The 25,904-nt window shown below is 45.0% G+C and overlaps 1 protein-coding gene and 1 pseudogene across 1 annotated transcript in view; one reads left to right on the top strand and one right to left on the bottom strand.

Annotated features, from left to right (window-relative positions):
* Nucleotides 1–4,077: 4,077 nt before the first annotated feature.
* Nucleotides 4,078–4,197, bottom strand: LOC144499365 (5S ribosomal RNA; annotated as a pseudogene).
* Nucleotides 4,198–11,771: 7,574 nt separating this feature from the next.
* syt8 (synaptotagmin VIII) overlaps nucleotides 11,772–25,904 on the top strand; it is an 81,169-nt gene continuing 67,036 nt past the window's right edge. Inside the window, exon 1 of the mRNA XM_078220603.1 lies at nucleotides 11,772–11,917. The gene's annotated coding sequence lies outside the window, so the exon portion shown is untranslated. The remainder of the gene's footprint in view (nucleotides 11,918–25,904) is intronic.

The raw sequence follows: 25,904 nt of genomic DNA, 5'->3' as shown, positions 1-25,904 counted from the left end.
ACCCAGGCCCCTCATTAAACCTGCCACATGCTGAAATCTCAGAACGTGTCCTTCCAAACTAACTCATTGTATGTGCCTTCTTCTGCCCTGTAAGTCTCACTCCTGAAAGACAAAGCATTCTACAATCAGCCAACCTCTCCGCGGAAGAAGCACTCTAGTTGACTCATGATTTTGGATTCTGGACACGTAAAACCGATACCTGGGGTCAGTTTAGCTCAGTTGGCTGGACGGCTGGTTAGTGACACAGAGCAACGCCAACAGCGCGAGTTAAATTCCTGTAGTGTCTGAGGTTATTCGTGAAGGCCCCACCTCCTCAACCTTACCCCTCACCTGACGTGTGGTGATCCTCAGGTTAAATCACTGCCAGTCAGCTCTCCCCCTCAAAAAAGGAGAGCCACTGATGGGCATCTGGGACTGTTGCCACTTTACCTTTAACTTGTATTTTTATTGTGGTCATGCCCTGATTCCTCTTCCTTTTTCTATATCCCCATTTATTGTGTGCATGTAAAAAGGGGTGGATGATGTGAAACACCTCTCACGTGTGTGTGTGTGTGTGTGTGTGCATGCATGTGTGTCCATGCGTGTACTTGTGTATAAAAATAAAAACAACCCTTTTATTTTCATCTTACCTTGAGTTTGCTGTGCAAGTTATTAACAGAGGATTGGAAATTTTCCAAATGTATGGGTTGGGGAAAATACCCCACCATTTATAAAGCGGGAAATCAGAATAAAATAACACCTTTCTCTTTACGGATGGGTAGAGAGGGGAAATCAGGGCAGTTTAAATTGACACACCCCTCCTGTCTGGGACAGGATTTGGGAGCTCAAATCCAGAATTGATCCAATTTGAATTTGACCAGAGTCCAAATTAAGAGATGAGGCAAATGAAAGAGAAGAAGCAATTGGAAAGCAAACAAAGGAAATTGGGTGGCTGAAACTGATGGCAAGAAAAGTAACATATGGCAGCAATCTCTTTTAGAGCAACTTGGTAAAGTGTATTGCAAAGATAGTGTGGAAGCACTGACCAGTGAAACCCTAGTGTTCCTAAATCAGGGAGAATTAAGATTTTTAGCCAGGAAACTATTCATAAAATTTCGTCCAGCGGCCCAAACTCCCGAGGTTCCTCCAAATACATTTGGAGAAGATAGATCTCGGTCCTGATCCAGAAAAGGGAGTAGAGTTAGAACCGAGCACTGATTGGAGACCTGTGATCAAAATAGCCAGCCTGGCATAAAATGGGTGCGAGAGCTGGAACGAAGGGGTGCGTGAGAGAAAGGACCAGGAGAGGGAACAGGCTCACCAGCAAAAGATGCTGGAGATGAGACTAAAAGCTCAAAGAAGCAGAAAGGGAATTCTGAGAAAAGATGAGAGGACATAGCTAAATTGCGGGGTAATGCATTGGTGAGGTCTCAAACGCTGTGCCCCAAGAAGTCAGAACAGTCCAGAGAGGCTGAACAACTCATACCATGAAAACCTCTGCCATGTGGCAGAGGGCTTGGAAAAGTCCTGAGACCCTGCGGGAACGAAAAAGCCCTTCATGAATAGGGTGGCTCTAGGAAAGCTGCCTGAATTTAAATAAGCTGCAATTCAGCCAGAAAAGTTGATGGAAGCCGAGACCAAGCAGCAAAAATCTGCATAAGGGCGGAAAGCTGGCAAGGGTCAGGAATCCCAAAAGTGTGAGGTAGGCTCCATACCACAGAGCTCTCAAAGGTCGCAAGGCCAATTCGAGGCCAGAAAATTTAAGCCACGTCCAGAGAAGGCCCCCAGAATCTGAAGTAGATTCACGAAAGATTCCCAAACTGAGAAGGGACCAGAGATGTCCTCCAGCGCAGGAAAAAAATAGTGATGAAGATTCCCCCATATAGCCAAATAGTCCATTTAAATCATTTATGTAAACTCAAAACAGAAGCAGCCACAGCACTGAATCTTGCTATTTTTGCTTAGTATTTTCCCTCATTCTGATATAATTCATCCAACAAGTCTTGTTGTTTCAGTCAATACTCATCCATTTCCAATATTTATCCATTAATTTCCCAAGCCTGGAGTATTTTGCAGTTTTTAAGATGGAAATTTACCAAATGGTAGTTGCTATTCTAAGTACATGACACAAATTGCACTTAGGTTGGCAAATCCTCGAAATCAAATCGTCTTCCTTAGTATCAAGTTGTCTGAAATCTATTTAGTTTCAGTGTTATGTTGATTCAAAGTATTTGTATATATATTTTCCAGAGCTGGAACATTCAGTGCTTTAACTCTCTGCTGTGTGACAATTTATAAATCGATTTTTGCGCAAATATGGAATATGATTTATAAAATGTTTACAAATAAACGTGGGTCATGCAATTGAACAAAAAAGCGTATTTGTGGTGGATAGCATCTCAGGACTGTTGCACAATTGTAAAGACAAAGGAGGGATTCATATAATAGAATCCCTAAAGTGCAGAAGGATGCTATTCGGCCCATCGAGTCTGCACCAACCACAATACCACCCACGCCCTATCCCCCATAACCCCACATATTTACCCTGCTAATCCCCTGACACCAGAGACAATTTATCATGGCCAATCAACCTAACATGCACATCTTTGGACTGTGGGACGAAACTGGAGCACTCGGAGGAAACCCACGCAGACATGGGAAGAATGTGCAAACTTCACACAGACAGTGACCCGAGGTCAGAATTGAACCTGGGTCCCTGGCGCTGTGAGGCAGCAATGCTAACCACTATGCCACCATGCTGCCCAGAGATGCTTACCAAAAAATGGCAGAGTGTTCTTTCTGGTGGGAAAACCGACGTGTGTTTCTCTCCAGATCTTACCACACGCTGCCAAAAAAAATCAAGGGGATGTGTTTCACACTGTCATGCAGAAGGGGGGGGCCCCAACACGCCAGCAAAATCCGGCTGCACTGAGATCGGGACGCTATGTTTAAAGAGCAACCCAATCAGAACATGTATAAATCACCTCCCCACCCCCATATCCCCCACCCCCCTCCCCCTTCCCCCCAACCCCTGCCCCCAGCCCACCAGCTCTGGTTGTCTGAAACTTTCCATATCCCAGAAGTCCTCAGTCCCAGCCAGCCATTTTGAAAAGAAGGGAGCCCGTGCCCTACTGGTGGAGCAGGAGCTCTGGTTGTCCAAAATCTTCTTTTCACTTTTAGAAGAGGATTGTCCAGAAAATTCCCAGACTTGGCCAGCCATTTTAAAGAGGGTGAAGCCCATTGCCCCGCTGGCGGAGAAAGAGATATGGCTGTCCAACACCTTTTCACCCAAGAAGTCCCCAAACATACTCTCCTTCGGTGAGGAATGTACTTCACCCAGCGTCAAACCAAAAGGAACCTGCACCCCTGCAGGGTGGGCAGGAGGTCTGGCTAGGCAAACCCACCTCTGCAAATTCGGAAGGAGGCCTGAGATATTCCCAAATATCTTTGGAGGGGTCGGGGTGGGGGGTGGGGGGCGGGGGGGGGGGGGGGGTGTGGAGGCGGTGGGTAGGGGGTGAGGAAACTGCCTTTTCCAGTCAAAGACCCAACAGAGTGCATAGCTGGGGCAGCACCTCCATTAGAAAGCAGTGATATCCCACAGGAACGTGTTAGGTGAGTGCACCCTCCAGACCCAAATGTCCTGACCAGGAAACCAGTGTCCGCTTTTGCTGACTACTTTTGGGTGAAATAAAAACTGTGGGGCAGAAAAGTTCCCAAATTCACCCAGAAGGAGTGAGGGTGATGCTTTCCCCAGTGGAGGAGCCACGTGGAGATAGAGCAAGAGCTGACCATTCATAGAATAGAATCCCTGCTGTGCAGAAGAAGCCATTCGGCCCATCGATCCTGCACCAACAACCCAGGCCCTATCCATGTAACCCCACATATTTACCTACTAATCCCCTTGACACTAAGGAGCGATTTAGCATGGCCAATCCACACATTTTTGGACTCTAGGAGGAAACCAGAGCACCTGGAGGAAACCCACACAGACACAGAGGAGAACGTGCAAACTCCACACGGACAGTGACCCAAGCCGTGAATTGAACCCGGGTCCCTGGCACTGTGAGGCAGCAGTGCTAACCACTGTGCCACCCTTGAAGTCTACTGCACCTGGTATTCCCAGGCAGTCTCCCATCCAAGTACTAACCAGGCCTGAGTCTGCTTAGCTTCTCGAGATCAGACAAGATCGGACGTTTTCAGACTAGTATGGATGTAGGGTAACACTGTCCTCAAAGAAACCATCGCCCAACTCGCCAGCAGAGGGACTTCAACCAGAATGGACCTCATGCTTGTCGCTCCAAGCTACTGCAGTGTAGCCATGTCCAGTATGGATACAGGAGTGGCCCCTGCCTCAAGGACCTCTATCTGCCACCGCAGCCTAGGAAAGCTGACCCAAATTCCAGGGCTGTCAGCACTGAAAACTGGAACTCTTGAGCTGTGCTAGCCCCCGAATCGAGATCCTCAAAGCAACCAAAGGCCATACAACACCTCCCATTTGATTAGCTCCAGCCCTGGGTCCAAGCAATTGACCCCCCATTCCCCCAGGTTACCCAAGTGAACAAGCAGGTGCTGAGCAGGACTAGAGTAGCTCAATTCAGTGATCCCAGGGGGGGCTTGGTACCCCAGAGTGAGATGCCTAGCATTTCCTTGTGCATTGCGCAGAGCTGCTTAACCCACATTCAATCCACCAGTGTTCATCGTTCGAGAAAACCCCTCGACCCGGTCAAGGAAACAGGAGGAGAAATGCCTGACCCTCCCTCACCCCTCTCCCAAACAGAGGGAAATGGACGTCAGAATTTTTGCTCTAAATAGGCATCTCCAGAAGATGAAATTTGAATCCTCGCTGAATTACGTGCATTGCTGCAAAGGATAATGTCCTTACAGGTGCTCAGAGTCTAAATCTCAAAACAAAGATGCAGCAGGGACTGCCATTTCCCCAGGTAACTGTGTGTTTAGGATGCCGGTCTGAATGAAAGATTGCCTGTATACTTGCCAGTTCCCCTATCCTTCCTTCTCAAGACTGCACTAGAAAACAAAATGAAATCAAATTAAATGAAGTAGAACGCTTCATTTTCGCAAGGGGGAAGACACGTACAGTCAGGACATGATGAAGAATGTACAAACATTTATTCGTCAACTGGAATATTTTATGAAGACATCTTTATATCTGTGCTGTTAAAAATGAGAATTGGTGAACTAACATATGGTTCAGCCAACCATCTGCTGCTTTGCAGCAGTTTCAGGGTAACAATGGTCATGGTGACGAGAAACCTGGTCCAGCTAACTCTGCACAGAGGGAGATAGCTGGTTGAAATAAAAATACAAAGGCCCTCCACCCTCAGACCACCTCACCCCACACACTCTCTATGCCTCACCCATTCCACGGTGGGTAGAGAGGCATAGCTTGACATAGGGGGCACGGGGGACAATAGGGTGCGGGTGGGAGGCATACCTCGACATGGGGCACATGAGGAAGACCTTCTGAATTCACTTTTTAAAGGTCCCCTCACGCAGCCTAGGGTTCACGACTCTTCTGATGGGCTGTGAGATGAGACACATTAGAAAGCTGTCCCTACGCCATAAGAAGGATGTGTCTATCTCTACAATGGAGTGGACTAGGTCGGGAGTGTGTCGGATGCGGGCCTCGACAGGAACCCGGGAATCAGGACACGCCAAACTTTTTTGAAGGGCCCCCAAGTCATCCCGACTTGGTGAAAATTCAGGCCTATATTTCTGATAGAGGATTAACTACCAGCCCTAAACAAAAAATAGGGTGCTTATGAAAATTGGACGCCCTCTAACTTCTCAAGCCTTGGGTTGAGCATATTTAGGTTGGAATAGGCCTCACCGTGTACTACAGGAACAGACAACACAAATCTGTTATTGTATCTACTAGTCTTTTGAAGCATAACATTTTAAAACCATTAAAAATCACACTGCTATCTGTTTGCTATTTTTATTTATTTTACCAAGCAGCATGGTGGCACAGTGGTTAGCATTGCTGCCTCACAGTGCCCAGGACCTGGGTTCAGTTCCAGCCTTGGGTGAGTGTCTGTGTGGAGTCTGCACGTTCTCCCATGTCTGCGTGGGTTTCCTCCGGGTTCTCCAGTTTCCTCCCACAATCCAAAGATGTGCAGGTTAGGTGGATTGGCCATGATAAATTGCCCCTTAGTGTCCCAAAATTTGTAGGTTAGGGGGATTAGACTTGGTAAATATGTGGGATTATGGGGATAGGGCCTGGGTCAGATGCTCTGTTGGAGAGTCAGTGCAGACTTGAAGGGCTGAATGGCCTCCTTCTGCACTGTAGGTGTTCTATGATTCCATGAGTGCAATCCATTGGTAACTGTTATAAATTCCCTTTCAAGGCTTGTGTTGTTATTGCCATCTGGTGGTAAATCATTGGAACTACAGAAGAAGTCATGGATTAAATTGGTAAGAGCCCAATAACAAGTCAACAAAACAAGTTTAACATTATAAAGGAAGCAATTGGACAACTTTATAGATGGCAAAGCTTTTAATTTGTTGTCTATTAGTGGGCTGCCGACTGGGAAGTGGAAGTTAAAAAGTCTATACAAATCCTGGAATATATTTTGCAAAAATGTTAAGCAAAACTTGCTTTAGTTTTAAGACAGTAAGGAGTCTAACAACACCAGGTTTATTTGGTAGCAAATACCATAAGCTTTCGGAGCGCTGCTCCTTCGTCAGATGGAGCGGAAATCTGCTCTCAACCAGGGCACAGAGACACAAAATCAAGTTACAGAATACTGATTAGAATGCGAATCTCTATAGCCAACCAGGTCTTAAAGATACAGACAATGTGAGTGGAGGGAGCATTAAGCACAGGTTAAAGAGATGTGTATTGTCTCCAGGCAGGACAGCCAGTGAGATTCTGCAAGTCCAGGAGGCAAGCTGTGGGGGTTACTGATAGTGTGACATAAACCTAACATCCCGGTTTAAGCCATCCTCATGTGTGCGGAACTTGGCTATCAGTTTCTGCTCAGCAACTCTGCGCTGTCGTGTGTCGTGAAGGCCGCCTTGGAGAACGCTTACCCGAAGATCAGAGGCTGAATGCCCGTGACTGCTGAAGTGCTCCCCCACAGGAAGAGAACAGTCTTGCCTGGTGATTGTCGGGCGGTGTTCATGCATCTGTTGTTGTAGCATCTGCATGGTTTCCCCAATGTACCATGTACCAATGTACCATGCCTCGGGACATCCTTTCCTGCAGCGTATCAGGTAGACAACGTTGGCCGAGTTGCAAGAGTAGGTATACGGTATGTTATCAAACAAAGTTTGCCAATGAGCCACATAATGGCTAATACAACGGATGGATAGTACAACAGATGGTCAAAAGCTCGGTCAAAGAGATAAGTTTTCAGCAGCATCCTAAAGGAGGAGAGGGAAACCGAGAGGCGGAGAGGTTTAAGGAGGCAAGCCCAGAGCTTGGACAGCTGAAGGAATGGCCACCAATGGTAGAACAGTTAACATTGGCGATCAGCAGAGGCCAGAATTGAAGGTGCACAGTGACCTCAGGGAGCTGTAGGGCTGAGGAAATTAGAGATAGAATGGGATCTGAATTCAAAGATAAAATTTCAAGTTCAAGTTGTTATGACCAGATTTGGAAGGGTGCAATGACTCCTGACACCTCCTTTTTACACACTCCTTGGTTGATCATAATAGGTATTTTAAAAAATAATTTATAAGGGTGAATGTGCCGATTCAGTGGGTGTACTTAACTGTTTATGTGTTGATTGCAAAGAACCAACAGGCAGTCCGACAGGATTTCTTGAGCTTAAAACAAGGGGCTAGTTTTTATTGTGCCAAAAACCCACCCAGGTAAAGACATGAAAGTATTAAAAAAAGGTAAACACATATCCTGGGGCAAACCAGCTTCCCATCCATTGATTCCATCTACACTTTCTGCTGCCTCGGCAAAGCAGCCAGCATAATTAAGGACCCCACGCACCCTGGACATTCTCTTCCACCTTCTTCTGTTGGGAAAAAGATACAAAAGACTGAGGTCACGTACCAACCGACTCAATAACAGCTTCTTCCTTGCTGCGATCAGACTTTTGAATGGACCTACCATATATTAAGTTGATCTTTCCCCACACCCTAGCTATGACTGTAACACTATATTCTGCATCCTCTCCTTTCCTTCTCCCACATGTACTCTATGAACAGTATGTTTTGTCTGTATAGCGCACAAGAAACAATGCTTTTCATTGTATCCCAATACATGTGACAATAATAAATCAAATCAAAAAAATCTGACTGTTGCAGCACAAACACATGCACAACCATGCAAAAATATAAGTTACAAAGTAGAGGAGGTTGATCTTTGACCAAATTCAGATTCAATGAGAAAAAACAAAGATATAACAAATTCACTGATTATAAGCCTTTCACTGTTGTTCGTGGCTGAAGCAGTTCTTCTACTGTAGTCCTTGGTTTTCTCCCAGGAATTCTGCTATGGAAGTTGAAGTTTTCACTGGGAATTCTTTGTCTGCTGCCTGCAGTTTGCTGTAGGCAAAACCAAATTCAATTATAGTTTTGAGAGAGAGAGGGACAAGCAAACTTTTTGCTGTTTTTTGAATGTTCCTTCTCAGACTGCCCTAAAGCAAGCAAGGTTTTGTAATCAAAGACATTTTGAAATGATGATCCTGATCACATGCCTTCTTTCTCGATAAGGATTAAATATTCCACTGCTCATGTCTGGACAGACCTTGGCTATTTGTTGTGGCCTAAGTAATTAATTTTTAATGTCCAAACCATCACTTCTGAATGGCCTGTTTTTCCACGTAATAAGCTTGAGAGAACATATCACACCTCCAAAGTGGCCATTGTCTTTGTTGACTTTGGCTCCAGATGGCAATTGAATGCAGTCATTGCAATGGTGTAAATTGTAGCAGTCATTTTAAGTTTCAGTCCATATTTGAAGTAATCCTTGACATCAGCAGGTGTAAAAATGCCCAGGAGGGTTGCACAGTCAAATCTTATTTGTAATCCACTTTGGCAACTTCCAGACACTTGACAAACTTGCAGTTGCAGACCTGTGACCTCTGGTAGCCACCTTAAGCTAGTATATTTGTTTCGACAGTTGAAACTCTCCTCTTATTAAAAAACGTGATATGTGAGTGTGGATGAATGGAATTGAAATTCAATATTTGACACCAATACACCTCCATAACAGAGATGTTTGCTTGACTAAGGGCCAATGTAGACTACATCAGTGAAGGCTGTGGCGCTGGGTGAATGTAACTTCGGATACAGGTAGCAGAGTTTTGCCTGACCTCAACTTTATGGGAGTGTAAATGGGAGGCCAGTCAATAGAGAATTTGAATAGTTTAGCTTACAACTAACAAAGGCATCGATAAGGGTTTTAACAGTGGACAAGCAAGATCCAATTTCTAATCTGAACAGTAGTGATAGAGATGAAAATGCTTCCATTAGCGTTCTGGAAGAAGGTTTTTGGAATTATGCAGAGTAGGCAAATCATCTCATCAGATGCCAGCAGTGCCAGTTTGAAGCCCACGTTTGCAGTAAACATCATCTCTTAAACATGCACAGCTGAATGTGTGTTCAGCAACATAAAGGATCACTCATCACTGACCCCAAAGCTATTTAAAGGGATCTTTAACTGCTTCTATGTTAGTTGCTGATCGATTTTCACTGGCTCTGGCTGCAATTGTAACAGTGTTTGATGGTTTGAATTGGTTAAATTTGCTGAGTGTGTAGCACATGTTGATTTCACCCTGACTTTATGGACTCTGCACAAGCCACTTGTTCCCAGACATGGGTGCAGTAATGGGTGCAGTAATTTGCATCTCCCTTGGCTTGCAGCATGAAAGGGAGAATGAGCAGGGGTGACACAGAGTAGGATAAGCTGCTGGAATAGGGAGGAGGAGCAGGGAGGGAAGGGGACCTTGTCAGGAAGCCATATCCATCCAGGGATTCAGAGGACAATTCTGCTATCTGCACCTCAGGGAGGAACAGTGTTGTCAGACACCACCACTTTGCTCCTCATTTAAACCTGTCACGTGCTGCAGCCTCAACTGCAGCCTTGGAGCAGGGTGAGAGCAGCTTTGCCAGTGGATCTGAGGTTAACTGTGGCCGTGAACCTTTATATGTCGGGTTTCTTCCAGACTTGAGCTAGCGATATTTGCAACATCTCCTGTATCACCATCCATTATTGCACACGGGAGGGCACTGAACCTCTGTGTTCCAGACAGCTGAATACACTTCATTCTCTCTTGCCAGAGAAAAGCAGGTGGAGTAAGAAAATGGCTTCAAGAGGATTGCAGTCATCTCCATGGTGCGGACTTTTATTGACTGAACACGCAACAGTGTGTGGGTTCCACATGCCAGTACTGCAATGTATCGCAACTGAAAGGGATGCCACATCGTCAATGCCCGGCTGGTGTATGACCATACACAGTATGTCATGTAGGTTACTGCCTGCTATCCTGGCATCCAGTCAAGATTCATTCATTCTGCAGCTGTCTGACTCTTACCCACATTTGAGCCACTGACAAGGGCTATCCACTGATCACATAGCGATGAGTCTTGTGGGCAACTCAACTCACATGTGGAAAGCATGTGCTTCTTTATTAGTCCTTCATGAAATGTGAACAAATTTTTCCCCATCCCTAATTGCCCTTGAGAAGGTGGTGAGGAGCCGCCTTTATGAACTGTTGCAGCCTCTGTGGTGTAGGTACACCCATAGGGTCATTAGAGAGGGAATTTCAGGTATGTCACTCTACCACACAGAACATGATTGAGCAGACAATTAGGGTGCTTAAGAAATGCTTCATGCAATGCTCTGGAGGAACATAAGAAATAGCAGGAGGAGCTGACCATACAGCTCCTTGAACCTGCTCCACTATTCAGTAAAATTAAGGCTGGCTGTCTGCCTAATCTCCACCTTCCAGCCCAGTCCTCATATCTCTTGTTTCCCGGTGAGACCAAAAATCTGTTGAGTTCAGTCTTAACTATACTCAACAATGGAACACCCACAGCCCTCTGCGGTGAATAATTCCAATGATCCATGGCCCTCTGAGAGAAGAACTTTCTCTGCAACACAATTGTTTATCCTGAGACTGTGCCCCATGATTTAGAATTCTCCAGCAAAGGGGAATTTCAGAGAGTAGAGGCTCAATTTGCTCTCTGCAATATTCGGAGCCTGTGGCAAGTTTCTGAATACCTTACAACCTCACCATCGTAAGGGCAATAGCTCTTGCCACCAGCTGTAGAGTGATAATCGAGGAGCGGGAGGAGGAAGAGAAAGAGGAATTAGGAAGGGAGGAGGCACCAACACATCTCCTGGCCGTCCATCACCAACACCTCTCCTGGCTGTCCATCATCAACTTATCCAACCGCAGTCACTGTGAAAGCAACCTCAGCTCTCCAATCACCAATAATCTCACATCTAATGTTCCCTCTGATACAGACCCATAACAGTGTCCTCCAGGCCACAATGCTGAAACAAAAACCACCACTAAACAAACATTGCCAACTAGATTTATAAATTCAACTGTGCTGTACTGAATATAGTAGTCATCTAACCACATTCCCCTTACGCCTGTTGTTTGAAGGAGATTTGTGTCCAGGCAAAATGCCCAAGTTCCTCTTCCGATTAAAACGAAAGATTCAGTGGGATTTTTCCACTTACTTGTTGTGGAGACAGGTAGAGGAATGTGGCTGAGGTTGTGGGTGTTTCCTCTCTGGTGCAGGTGTACTTTCGTCATTTAGGTGTGGCCAGCTGTAAGCATCAAATTTCTTCACATTACAAGAAGAAAAGCTAGTCTGGCGTCTTTTCCAGCCAGTGATTTTCATAAAGGACACACTGACAAAAATGTCACCGACAATGAAGGAGCAGGCGGCAACGAGCTAGAAGGATCAGGCTGGTGAGGTCCTGACTGATATTCTCCCATCAAAGAAGGTGAGAGTCACTGCAAGTAAAGTTTACCACTTATGTTAACTCCTGAGTAACCCAGCAGTTGAAATGTCTCTGTGTTTTCAGTGGTAGTTAAGGAGATTATGGACTGGTAGCTCTCTGTGCTTTGTCATGTTCGCAGTTTTAAAGCTTCGATTTCCTCTCTTTCTGTTTCACTGGGGTGCCATTCCACAGACACTTACTACCCTCCAGTATTTTGCCCATCAATTCCATAATTGTGAGCTTTAATTGTGCTACTTGACCATGGAGAGAGTAGCATACTGCAGCCTTCTCTCAATGACCAAGAACATGCATTTTCGAGCAAAGTTGTGGATAACAATTGGAGGTTTAAATCCTGCTCAGGGGTGGGATTTTACGGCCTTGCTTGAGCGAGACTGGAGTCAACGGAGATTTCCGTTGTCAGACCTTCGCCTGCTTCGATTGCGTGGTGGGTGAGGTGGTAGAGTTCCGGTCCCTGATCTCTCCCCTCCCTAACCTACGAACACAGAAATGTAACTTAGTCCATTGGAAACATTCCTCTTTTGTTGCTGCAGATAGGACAGTAGAGGAAATAAATCACTCAGTAACTCAGTCAGTCAATCAGTTACTCTGTCACTGTGTGGCGATTAGAAATTGAAAACCTGATCAATCCTTTACCCTATGCCTGGGAAGGGAGGGAGGAAAGTCAATTGAAAAAACCAAGGCCTTGCTTTACCAGAGGCCATCCAATGCTGCACAAACAATGGCATTACGTTGCACTTTAGAGCAGGGTTCCCTTGTAGCAATCTGTGCCTACTCACAGGTGTGGCAATGGCAACTCCAGTTTTGCAGCGTGCATTCATTTTACACACAATGCAAGTAAATATATTTCACATGTATATTTACTTAAACATTAGCAAAGATCTTATCGTGTAAACTTGGCAGGCAGATATGCTGGATAGGACCTTTTTTTTGCAATCTCATAGGCAACATGCCATCTTCAAAGGGATTAAATCTACAAACAGCCAAGTCACAATCGAATCCTGCAGAGAACTATGTTGGGACCATTACTGTTCGTGATCTTCATAAATTATTTGGATGTTGGTAGTCTGTAGAATTCTAATTAATAGAATTATTAATAGAAGTGAATTTGCAGATGACACTGGGATGCAAGGGAACTGAAAATGTAGATGGAGCGAATAGGTTGATTGAGAAAGTTTAGAGCTATGTAGAATTTACAGCACAGTAACAGGCTAATTGGCCCAAAATGTCCCATTTCCCTCCAGGTCCTTGCATTCTCGCTCCTCAGCTCTTTCCTGGCTGAACTTACCGTACTGGTGTTACTCGTTCCACCAGTACAGTTCCAGATTTGAATTCCATAAGATCATAAGCCATAAGACCATAAGACATAGGAGCAGAATTAGGCCACTCGGCCCATCGAATCTGATCTGCCATTCAATCATGGCTGATATTTTTCTCATCCCCATTCTCCTGCCTTTTCTCCATAACCCCTGTCCCCCAGTCCCTCTCTGGCAGCCTTTGATTCTCTGATTCCCACTGGCAGTTAACTCCCCTCCTCTTTATTGGGGGGGATTTTCAGTTGGCGTTCGCTGTGGGTGAAAATGGTGCTGCCGGTGGAAAATCCCGTCAGACAGTGGGAACGAGAAGCTCGGTGGAGAGATCTCATTCTTATATTTTACCCCCACCTCCCCCCACCTTGCCAGTGACACAACAAGGTTTCCCCCAGAGAAGGCAGGAACCCCATTTAAATACATTTAATAAGTTTATAAGTTTCCCTCCCCCCCTCACCAATGTGAGATTGGCAAGATTTACAACAGCTTTAGCAAAACGGGAACCTGTCGAGGGGAACCTGTCATGAGTTGGGACCGGGGGGGGGGGGGGGGGGGGGAGGTGCAAATGTGAGTATTGTCCCCTGGTGAGAAGGACATGCCTGGGCAGTACCTTGGCACTGCCTTCTATGGCAATTCCAACTGGGTGTCCCCATTGGCAGGGGCGGGAGAGGGGGGGATTCTCCTTATGTGTGTGTGAGGGGTGTTGTCCTGATGCCTGTGTGGGAGGGGGTTGCCCTGTTACCTGTGTGTGTGGAGTGGGGGGGGGGGGGGGTTGTCCTGATGCTTGTGAGAAGGTGGGGGGTTGCGCTTATGGTTTAAGGATGGTGCCCTGATCTCTCTGGGAATGGTGTTTGCTGACTCTCTCAGACCCCGTCCTGCCAGAGTGATGGCAGAAACCACGTCCTCAAGTCCTCTGTGTACAGAGTGCTAGAGAATCTAGAGGAGAGCAAACTTGGCTGTGCACCTGCAGAGCAACACCTCAGGTCTCTCGCTGAAACCAACACACTGATATATGATTGGAAGATTCCACCCACTCTTTCTTCTCTTGTTTCTAACCCCACGCTATCATCTTCCTTGCACCCATTCTACACTCCACCTCTGACTTACTTTTGTTGTTTCTGCCCCTCACCCACTTTAACCTGAAGACTGCATTTAGACCTGACTCCACGTGTACAGAGTTATGGTAACCTTGTAACCATATACAGGCTGGGATTATTTCTCTCAGCTAGTTTCTACCAATTCCAATGGAGAATTTAGGAGAAATGTCAGTTTCTGGAGAAACTGTTGATGTGGAGTCTGGTCGAAATGCAGTTTTCAGGTTAAAGTGGATGTAAAGCAGGACCAACGGAGTTAGGAGTGATACAATTGATGCCTTTGAAATTAGGAAGGAGTTTGATAGGGTAGATGAAGAGACAATATTTCCATTTATGGGTGGCTCTAAAACTAGGGACCAGAAATATAAGATAGTTACTACTAAATCCATGAGAGAATTTAGGAGAAATGTCCTCACATAGGGAGTGATGAGAATGTGGAACTTGTCACCACATGCAATGTTGAGGAGAACAGCATTTAGGAGGAAGTTGTCCATATGAGTGAAGAGGGATAAGCTGGGAGGGTTTCGTTAAATGGTTTATGTGGAGCTTAAACACCTGCATAGACCAATTAAGTCAAATGATTAGTTTGTGTTATTAGGCTGGGTGAAGAGCAGTGAGCTGGCTCCCCTTCTATTCAGCCCCCTTGTTTCGTCGCAACCAATGTGTTAAAATTTATATTCCCAGTAAATGCCTCTACCAAATCAAATGTATTTATTTGTAAATAAGGATCCAATGAAACTAGATTTTCTTGAGTCAAAGAGTGAGTTTATGAGATAGTAAACCCAGGAAAAAAGTAATAAAATGCAATAACATACACGCAAATATCAGAATTAAGAAAGTTAGAGTCCAATAAAATCATAGAATTCCTACACTGCTGAAGAAGGCCATTCGACCCATCACGTATGCACCGATTCTCTGACAGAACCACCCATGCCCCATCCCAATAATCCCACGTGTTTACCCCATTAATCTACACATCTTTGGCCACTAAGGAAAAATTTAACATGGTCAATCCACCTCACCTGCACATCTTTGGGTGGAAATTGGAGCACCCGGAGGAAACCCACGCAGACACGGAGAGAATATGCAAACTCCACACAGACAATCACCCGAGGCTGGAATTGAACCCGGATCCCTGGCACTGTGAGGCAGTAGTGCTAGCCTCTGTGCCACCGATATACGATTAAGTTGTTTGCTAGTCTTTGAGATGTAGATTGTTGAATGTTGTGGCCGTTTTCAGTTAACTGATTTCCTGTAGAATTCTGGAGTTGACTTGGTTCTGGTCTGCACTTTGTTAAAGACACTTTTTAGCTTTTAGTTTGGAGAAGTACTCAATTGGTTTTTCTACTCCTGATTTGGACTCCTGGTAGAGGACAGCTTCTTCCCCCCATGATCACTAGTTTCGACGGTTGCTTTAAATGCTTGGTTAACATCTGGAGTTGCTGGTACTGGTTCACTTATTAAAATAGCTTTCAGCCCTTTGAAAGCTGTCTGTCATTTCTTGGTCCATGCTACCTTGTTTCTTTCTGTAGTAGGTCTGTCAGTGTGGCAGCTACCTTGCTGGAGCTTGGGACAAGATTGTGGTAGAACCCACACATCCCTAAGAATTTTGTTGTGGCAATGGGGAATGATGCTACTGCATGTATATTTGCAGCTCTGGGCAATACTTGCTTTTGACTCACTACGTGTCTGAGGGAGGTCACCTGAGCAAGACTGACCACTAGGCTGGCCAAGTGTAATTTCTGGAAGAGGGCTTCCAGTTGTTCGAAGTGAGTTTCTCAGGTGCCACGTATACACAAACAGGTTCATTAAGTGGATAAGCCTGCCATTACCTGGTTCGTCTGTCTTTGGAAAGTGACTGGGGCATTTCTGAGTCCAAATGGGATGACTTGACAATGGTATCACCCATTCAGAGTTACAAAGCTGGAGATTTCCTAGGCCCTATTAGCAGTTGCTCCGGAATGTAGTTATTCTCCTCCTGAACCTGGGTCAGATTTTATGGTCCTAGACATTAGGAATGTTGCCCTGTGGGAGGGGCTGGTATTAATGTGGTGCAGCCTGGCTTTTAAATTCAGTGAACAGCCTACTGCCAATTTGGATCATTGGGTGGGATTTTACAGCCTCGCTCATCCCAAAGCCATAATATCCCACCAAAGGTCCACCCCTTGCCCGCTCCGATTCCTGTGGTGTGTGGGACAGTAAAATTCCAGGCATTGTCTTTTCTTGTACTTTTTTAAAGATAAATCTTCTTTAATAATTCGATATACCTGTGGTTAGCTTGGGTACTCACTCAAGGCGGGTGCAGTGAGAAATGTGGGAAATTCAGGTAGATTGGCACCATGTGAAAGCAGATTCATGTCAGAGAAGGCTGCATTGTGGGAGAGAAAAGTTCACCCTGAGAAAGGGGCCCAGTTCACGATGGTACTGGTTACTGGAACTGAAAGCTATTTTAATAAGTGAGCCAGTACCCGCAATTCCAGATGTTAACCAAGCATTTAAAGCAACCAGTATCATGGGTGATGGGGTTCCTGAGAACTGTGTACCAAAGCAGTTGTCATTGGGAAATAGCAAGTTCAATTGGAGAAGTATTAGGTCCAAGAGCAGCAAACCTGAATAATTAGGATTGATAAAAAATCTGGCTTTTGGATTGTCATATTTCCTGTTATCAATATATCTTTTCACTTATTCATTTGTGGGATCTGGACGACACTGGCTGGGCCAGCATTTATTACCCATTCCTAATTGCTCTTGAACAGAGTGGCTTGCTTGGTCATTTCAGAGGGCAGTTGAGAGTCAACCACATTGCTGTGCCTCTGGAGTCACAAGTAGGCCAGACCAGGTAAGGATGGCAGATTCCCATTCCTAAAGGACATTAGTGAACCGGATGGATTTTTCTGACAATTGACAATGGTTTCGCGGTCATCAGTAGATTCTTAATTCCAGATATACATAGAACATAGAACAGTACAGCACAGAACAGGCCCTTCGGCCCACGATGTTGTGCTGATCTTTATCTGAAACCATTGATATTGTGTAGAATATGAACATTATGAACCTAAAAAAAAATTCTCAGAAAGAAGCTGATGCTGGCTCAAATGAAAAAGGGAAGAAGAAGGGTATGAAGACACAACAAGTTCTATCTTCAAGATCTATCTTGATTGCTCTTTGTGATGGCAAAAGAACAAAGCTATTATGTGAGCTGTAGCAATTGAAAAAAACCCCACCTCAAGTGAGGTTCCTCACGACCTTCCTGCTCATTCTTTTGTGGATAGAAACCGCGGCTCTATTACAGAATACTCAATGTGAATGCACAACAACTTTAAACAGCTTCAAGGTGAATTGTTTGATTGTGCAACAGCAATGCTGCCTCCCCTTCACCTGATTCCGGTCCCCACCTCCATCACCTTTACAGCTTGTGAAATGCTGCATGTATTGATTCAGTAATTAACCTTGTCTAAGTTATGATGTGGAAGTCTCACAACACCAGGTTAAAGTCCAACTGAAGGGGCAGCACTCTGAAAGTTCATGATTCCAAATAAACCTGTTGGACTTTAACTTGGTGTTGTGAGACTTCTTACCTTGTCTAAGTTAGTTTAAACTCTTATAGTCCTGAGGCTTATTTCTGTCTTGTAAGAGATTTGAGGGTCCAAGCTTTCTTTTGTAGAACGACAACATGTGAGATGTGTGTATGTGTCTGTATGAGTGCGTGTGCATCTATATGACTATCTCAATGTCTTTGTATATCTATTTGAATGTGTGTCTCATGATTGCATGTGTGTTTGTATGTGAGTACGTGAGTGTGTGTGTGTTGAGTATGTCTGTCTGAGTGTATATGTGATTCTATATGCGTGCATGTGTTGGAGTACATGCACGTGTGTGTCTGTACGTGTGTGTGTGCACGTGTGTGTTACAGCGTGTGTGTGTGAGGGTTTATGTGTCCTGCCCGCTGACAGTTTAAATGGGTGAACAGTAACAGTCCCATCGTGCACACACTGTGCAGAGCCCAGTCTCTATTGGGGCTTGCGATGAGGGCCTGGAGCTCCCACTCTTTCTCAAGAACAGAAGAAACAGCAGCAGACCATTCGGCCCATCAAGCCTGCTCTGCCATTCAATACTATCATGGCTGATCTTGGTGTTTGGACCTTGAGTTAAAACCCAAGATTCCCCAAGAGACCAAAATTCTGTCTATCCCACAGCCTTAAATATATCCAACGATGGAGCATCTACAACCCTTTGGGGCAGAGAATTCCAGAGATTCACAACCCTTCGAGTGAATTTCTCCACATCTGTGTCCTAAATAATCGGACACTTATCCTGAGGTTGTGTCCCCGGGGCGGAGCTCCGTGTGTCCCCAGCACGGAGCTGTGTTCCCCAACTCCCTGTGTGTCTCTACCCGCCTCCCCCCAGGGCGGAGCTGCGTGTGTCCCCAGCGCGGAGCTGTGTAGCAGATTCCCAGTGGAAGATCCCATTAGTAAACCCAGGGGTTTTACTCTGCCTGCGCTGAGGTGCAATGACCCAGTTGTAGTTTCAGGCACACAGCTCCCTCCCTGATTAAAGGTGTGGGCCTGTTGCTGGTCTCTGCCGTCGAATAGTCCCGGAACAGTGTGCAGTTGATGTTGTCTACATGGACTTTAGCAAGGCCTTTGACCAGGTACTGCATGGTAGGTTGTTGCATAAAGTTAAATCTCACGGGATCCAGGGTGAGGTATCTAAGTGGATATAAAATTGGCTTCTTGACAGAAGCCAGAGGGTAGTTGTAGAGAGTTGTTTTTCAAACTGGAGGCCTGTGACCAGCGGTGTGCCTCAGAGATCAGTGCTGGGCCCACTGATATTTGTCATTTATATTAATGATTTGGATGAGAATATCGGGGGCATGGTTAGTAAGTTTGCAGATGACACCAAGATTGGTGGCATAGTGGACAGTGAAGAAAGTTATCTCCCATTGCAACGGGATCTTGATCGATTGGGCCAGTGGGTTGACGAATGGCAGATGGAGTTTAATTTAGACAAATGCGAGGTGATGCATTTTGGTAGATTGAACCAGGGCAGGACTTACTCAGTTAATGGTAGGGCGTTGGGGAGAGTTACAGAACAAAGAGATCTAGGGGTACATGTTCATAGCTCCTTGAAAGTGGAGTCACAGGTGGACAGAGTGGTGAAGAAGGCATTCGGCATGCTTGGTTTCATCGGTCAGAACATTGAATACAGGAGTTGGGACGTCTTGTTTAAGTTATACAAAACATTGGTAAGGCCACACTTGGAATACTGTGTGCAATTCTGGTCACCCTATTATAAAAAGGATATTACTAAACTAGAAAGAGTGCAGAAAAGATTTACTAGCATGCTACCGGGACTTGATGGATTGAGTTATAAGGAGAGCTGAATAGACTGGGACTTTTTTCTCTGGAGCGTAGGAGGCTGAGGGGTGACCTTATAGAGGTCTATAAAATAATGAGGGGCGTAGACAAGGTAGATAGTCAATATCTTTTCCCAAAGGTAGGGGAGTCTAAAACTAGAGGGCACAGGTTTAAGGTGAGAGGGGAGAGATACAAAAGTGTCCAGAGGGACAATTTTTTCACACAAAGGGTGGTGAGTGTCTGGAACAAGCTGCCAGAGGTAGTAGTAGAGGCGGGTACAATTTTGTCTTTTAAAAAGCATTTAGATAGTTACATGGGTACGATGGGTATAGAGGGATATGGGCCAAACGCGGGCAATTGGGATTAGCTTAGGGGTTTTAAAAAAAAAGGGCGGCGTGGACAAGTTGGGCTGAAGGCCTGTTTCCATGCTGTAAACCTCTAGGACTCTAGGACAACATGTGAGATGCTGAACCGAACATCAGCAGGACAAAATGCTAATAGTAATAGGAATCATTAACCAGTCGCAGTTGTACATTGATCAGTGAGTTTCAGCACATAAAATACAGCAATTTTGGTTTACTTACTGGGCACCTTGGTCACAAGCCAATATTGATGCCAGATCATTGTGTGGCATGGTGGTACAGTGGATGGCACTGTTGCCTCGAGTGCCAGGGACCTATGTTCAATTCTGGCCTCGGGTGACTGTCTGTGTGGAGTTTTCACATTCTCCCCATGTCTGAGGCAGTTTCCTCCGGGTGCTCCGGTTTCCTTCCACACTACAAAGATGTGTGGGTTAGGTTGATTTGCCATGGTTAATTGACCCTTAGTGTCAGGAGGATTAGCAGGGTAAATACATGGGGTTACAGGTATAGGGCCTGGGTAGGATTGTTGTCAGTACAGGCTCGATGGGACAAATGGCCTTGCTCTGCACTGTAAGGATTCTATCATCATGCGATATAGAGAGGGTCAAAGGGAACCACAGATACACACAGGGACAGAGGAGAGAAAGAAAGAGAGGAATATAATTACACCCAGGAAGGCAGGAGAAGAGAGAGGGAGAGCATCACTGAAACACAGAGAAAAGAAATGAGATACACATGCAGAGGGAGAGAGAGCAATGTGAAATACAGAGGGCTGGCCACAGAGATAGAGATAAAGGGCCCTATTTTACCATTTTGATTCTAAGTGCTGGGCGGACTTGAAACTGGGAGTGTTTCAGATCCGACTTTTAGACCCATACGCACTCTGCCTGAAAAAATATCAGCAGTTCCGAATTGCGCTGCACAAGCCTGTGGGCGGGGCTTAACGCACCCGAAATCCTACAGCTCCAATCGGTGTCTCCAACTGCGCATGCGCAAAAAAAAAATAGAATGCGGCTCCCCTGCCACATCGTTTCCAGGCCAGATAATGCCTCCCCCTGGCCCCCACAGACATTGCCCCACCCACACAACATTACTGAACCCCTTATCCTCCCCACCCACCCACCACGCAGACCGATTGCAGGCCCCTCCCCCCTTCCCCCCCCCCACCAATTTCAGGCAGAGTGGCCGCGGACACCCCCTTCCCCCCTCACTGATCGCAGGCAGAGTGGCAGCGGATCCCCCTTCCCCCCCAACACCAATCTCAAGCAGAGAGCCGTCGGATGCTCGGCACTTACCTCCTCACTAACTGGAATGCCCGAATCGGACTATTGTAGAGCATATCTGTTTTGCGCTGAATCTGGATGGGCGAACGCGGTGGTAAATGCAGAAGTGCTGGTAAAGTTGGGTGTGCAGCGCATTAAGTCAATTTAAATGCATGCAAACGCCTGTTTTGGGCGCGGTCCCAATCGCGGCCATTTTCGGGCCTTGGTAGAGGGGGAACTGGCGCAGAGGCGGGTGTAGAGCACGCTACTTGCCTCACGCCCGACTTTACCAAGTTTTCGTACCGAAAAACGGGCGCAGCTTGATGGTAAAATCAGGCCCAAAGAGAGAATATTACTCCCACCCAAGAGATGACCATAGATATATAGGGACAGAGAGAGAGTGACAGGCACACATGCATATTTAGTCTCTGCCAGTGTGAATAGTAACTGGTTGCCTTCAGTATAGGGATAGATAGAGAGAAAGACAACGAAGAACATATAGAGGGATGGGGACAGAGAAGCACAAATATAGCGGGATAGAGTAAGCCAGAAAATAAAACATTGCAGACATACTCAGGAATAAAGGGAGAGAAAGAGAGAGAGAGCTACAGACACTTACAAGGATAGAGGGAGAGGGAGAAGAAAGCATTACACATTTGCTCTTCTTTTCATCCTGAGTGCGACAGCCACAGATGCACATAGGGAGGGAGAAAAAGTGATTGCTGATGGTAAATTCATCTGAATGAGCCTTGTGTGAAGGCAAGTATACTGATGATAAAATTCACATAATTTTGCTCCAGGTTTTAGCATTTCATTCTAATAAAATTGGGAACACATACACCTGCAAAATCAATGAGGACTGAGTACCACTAATTGCGACTATGACCTATCTAATGATATTGTGAACATTTTCCCATTTGTTGATTGGTATTACTCGCTGACCGACTGGATGTATAATCAAAATGAATCAACTGTACTTTTTACTGCTAAGGAAAGAGACATGTCAAAGCTTTTTGTCATGCATTCATCAGGACACTTTGCAAAAGCACTGATATAAAGGGAAAACAAAAACTTATACTGAATGAAGGGATTAGGTTGTGTCCAGTTGGATAGGTTATTCAAGAAAGGGAGTAATATTAGCTTCAGCACCCCTGAATAAGGGAGGGGAAATTATTCAGGATTCCTACTTTTACTTGCTCATTGGTGATCTTTGATGGGAAGTGTAGACGTGCGAATGTCAGGTGAGGAGAAGATTGGGACTATCTGTGAATCATTCCACAGTTGAATTGCATGCGAACACTGGCTGATCGAGCTCCCATACAAAAAGTGCCCACTTCAGTAACTTACCAGAGAAACGTTCACCCAGCAAGCCTTTTGGAACAGAGAAAGTTGGAGTTTGAGAGAAATAAATATTTTCCATTATCTTTCTCGATGTGTTCACTGCTGTGTGTGTATACAGAAAGTAAAGGTAAAGAGTAGGGAGTGTTTTTCTCATTTTGCTACTGTCATTGAAGACAATGCCAATATCTATCGTCCCAATGAAGGCTGTAATATTAGTTGGTTTTGCCAGTAACATATGAATGGAGAAGGAGTCTTGAGAAAATATCTCACAAATTTAAAGATTTAAATTTTGCGGACCTTGAATTGGATTCAATTGGAATTTGAATTTGGTTTTTGGAGCAAGCAAGGAATGGATTTGGGTTTGCCCGCTCCATTCTGAGCATTGGCTTTGTAACTTTAAGAATAGAATAATTAAAAAAAAAACCTATGCTTGATGTCAGTGCAGCATGAATAACATTCAACTGTTCTGCCCTTCACAGAAAGAAAAATAATGTTAGCAATTATTGTATCAATGAAGACAGGGTTTCTTTAACTTGCATCTTGGAGGAGCAGTTACATTTTCAGCATTGTGAGATCCAAAGAAATCCCTGCACTTTCACAGGAGAATAGATTAAGAGGAAATATAGAGAAAACTAGTCACCAGAAAGATGGTACAAATTAATTTGATTTGATTTGATTTGATTTATTATTGTCACATGTATGAACATACAGTGAAAAGTATTGTTTCTTGTGCGCTATACAGACAAAACCTATCGTTCATAGAGAAGGAAACGAGAGAGTGCAGAATGTAGTGTTACAGTCATAGCTAGGGTGTAGAGAAAGATCAACTTAATGCAAGGTAAGTCCATTCAAAAGTCTGATAGCAGCAGGGAAGAAGCTGTTCTTGAGTCGGTTGGTAAGTGACCTCAGACTTTTGTATCTTTTTCCCGAAGGAAGAAGGTGGAAGAGAGAATGTCCGGGGTGCATGGGGTCCTTAATTATGCTGGCTGCTTTGTCGAGGTAGCAGGAAGCATAGACAGAGTCAATGGATGGGAGGCTGGTTTGCGTGATGGATTGGGCTACATTCACGACCTTATGTAGTTCCTTGTGGTGTTGGGCAGAGCAGGAGCCATCCCAAGCTGTGATACAACCAGAAAGAATGCTTTCTATGGTGCATCTGTAAAAGTTGGTGAGAGTCGTAGCTGACATGCCAAATTTTCTTAGTCTTCTGAGAAAGTAGAGGCGTTCAGGAATTCAGGAAAAGGCTTTGAAAACAGTATGCCATTTATCAGGAGGCACAGAGAAATTAAGTACTTTAACTCAATTAAATTATTGACCGGAATTCTCCAACCTCGCCCGCAGCTGGGATTCTCCAGTCCCGCTGCAAGGAATGAAGTTTGGCTGAGTGCCATATTCTCTGTTCTCGCTGACAGCAGTGGCAGAGTGAACAAGATCGAAGAATCCCGGCCATTACTTAGAAACAGCAGGGATTCTTTTTTTATTGGGAAATCAAGGTGGAGGTCCATGACTCATAATGCAAAGAGGAGAGATGATGGAACAAGTGAAGCTATAGTGCTTAATTGATGTCAACTTTGACTTTTAACAGCTTGTGGTTTCTATGGAGAAGGAAGATTGTGGAAGGGAAGTTCTGGGATTTATCCTGGAAGGGAAGCAATAATGTGCTGAATCCACCATTAATTTAATTTAATCTGAAACGCCTCCCCTTGAATGCATCTGCATTATTCACCTCAAGCACTCCCTCTGGCAGTGAGTTCCACGTTTTCAACACTCACTGGCTTTGGAAGTTTCTTTTGAATTTCCTATTGGATTCTGAGTACCTCATACAGCTTTGTTCTTTCAAGCAAGTGGAAAACCTTTCATAATTTTAAAGACCTCTCGGTCATTCATCTCTTTTCAAGAGAACAGAAACGTAGCCTGTTCACTTTTTCCCCTGTAAGGTTATTTTTCTTTAATTCATTCATAGGATGTGGGTGTCGCTGGCTAGGCTAACATTTGTTGCCCATCCCTAATTGCCTTTGAGAAAGTGGAATGAGTTGCTTTCTTGAACTTTCTTGAATGTGTGGTGTAGGTACACCCATAGTGTTGTTAGGGAAGGAGTTCCAGGATTTTAACCCAGCGACAATGAAGGAACGGTGATATATTTTCAAGTCAGGATGGTGGATGGCTTGGAGGGGAACTTTCAGGTGGTGGTGACCCACGTGTTTGATATAACCTCGCATTTCTGGTACCATCTTTCTAAATATTTTCTGCACCCTCTCCAGTGCCTCATTTTCTGTGTTGTTCTGAGCAATGCTGTGCAGGAAAATACAGCAAAAGTCAGAGGGTGGCATTTGGCACCTGAATGTGGTAATGTCCTCCTGTGTATTCATGTATTGTTGCTAAGTGTGGAGGCATCAAACCTCCTCAGTGACTTCCATCCACACTGGCTTGGATGGAAAGGTTCTTCTCTTCCTCCTGTCCTTGGGAAAGATCATGGACAGGATTCTCTGATCTCGTCCATACCCGCCCACTGCCAGTGAGAATGGAGAATTTGACACTCAGCCAAAGCTCCATTCGCTGCAGCATGTTATCCCACCTGCCCTCCTTGATTGGTCAGGGAATCCAGAGGTAGGAGGCTAATGCCAAGACTCTGGAAAAAGCCTTTGCTAAGCACACTAATTCAGTAAATCAAATTCCTGCAAATGATCCTGCTTCCATCAGGGACTACAATGAAGATTCCACCCTCTGTGCTCTACTCCCAACTAATTTTCCACCAAGCTTTGTATCATCAGCAAACTTGCATATATTACATTTGGTCCCTTCATCGAAGTCATTAATCTAGATTGTAAATGCAGAGGCCCCAGCATTGATTCTTGAGGCAATCCACTAGGAACATCAAGGCAACCTGAAAGTGAGCTGTTTATTTCTACTCTTAGATCTTTATCCTTCAACCGATGTCTAATGTTCATGCTAATGTACCATCCTAACCCCATGAGTCCTTCCTCATGCAACAGTCTTTTCCACAACACTAGATCAAATATCCCAATGTACTGCATCTATTGGTTTCCCTTTGTCTAGCCTACTTGGTACATTTACTAAAAGCTCAAGTAGATTTGTCAAACACAATTTCTCTTTCATAAAACCATGCCCCACGTCCTGCCATCTCTCCTCCCCACCCACCCTTCCAGTCCACCTCCCTTGGACTTGTAAAATTCATTCCCATGTGAACTCTGCCTATGATTTTTTTAAGTGCCCTGTTACCAGTCC

Source organism: Mustelus asterias, chromosome 9 (assembly GCF_964213995.1).
Source record: "Mustelus asterias chromosome 9, sMusAst1.hap1.1, whole genome shotgun sequence".
Taxonomy (NCBI): Eukaryota; Metazoa; Chordata; class Chondrichthyes; order Carcharhiniformes; family Triakidae; genus Mustelus; species Mustelus asterias.
The sequence above is the reverse complement of the archived record's forward strand: the minus strand, read 5'-3'. Positions and strand labels throughout refer to the sequence as shown.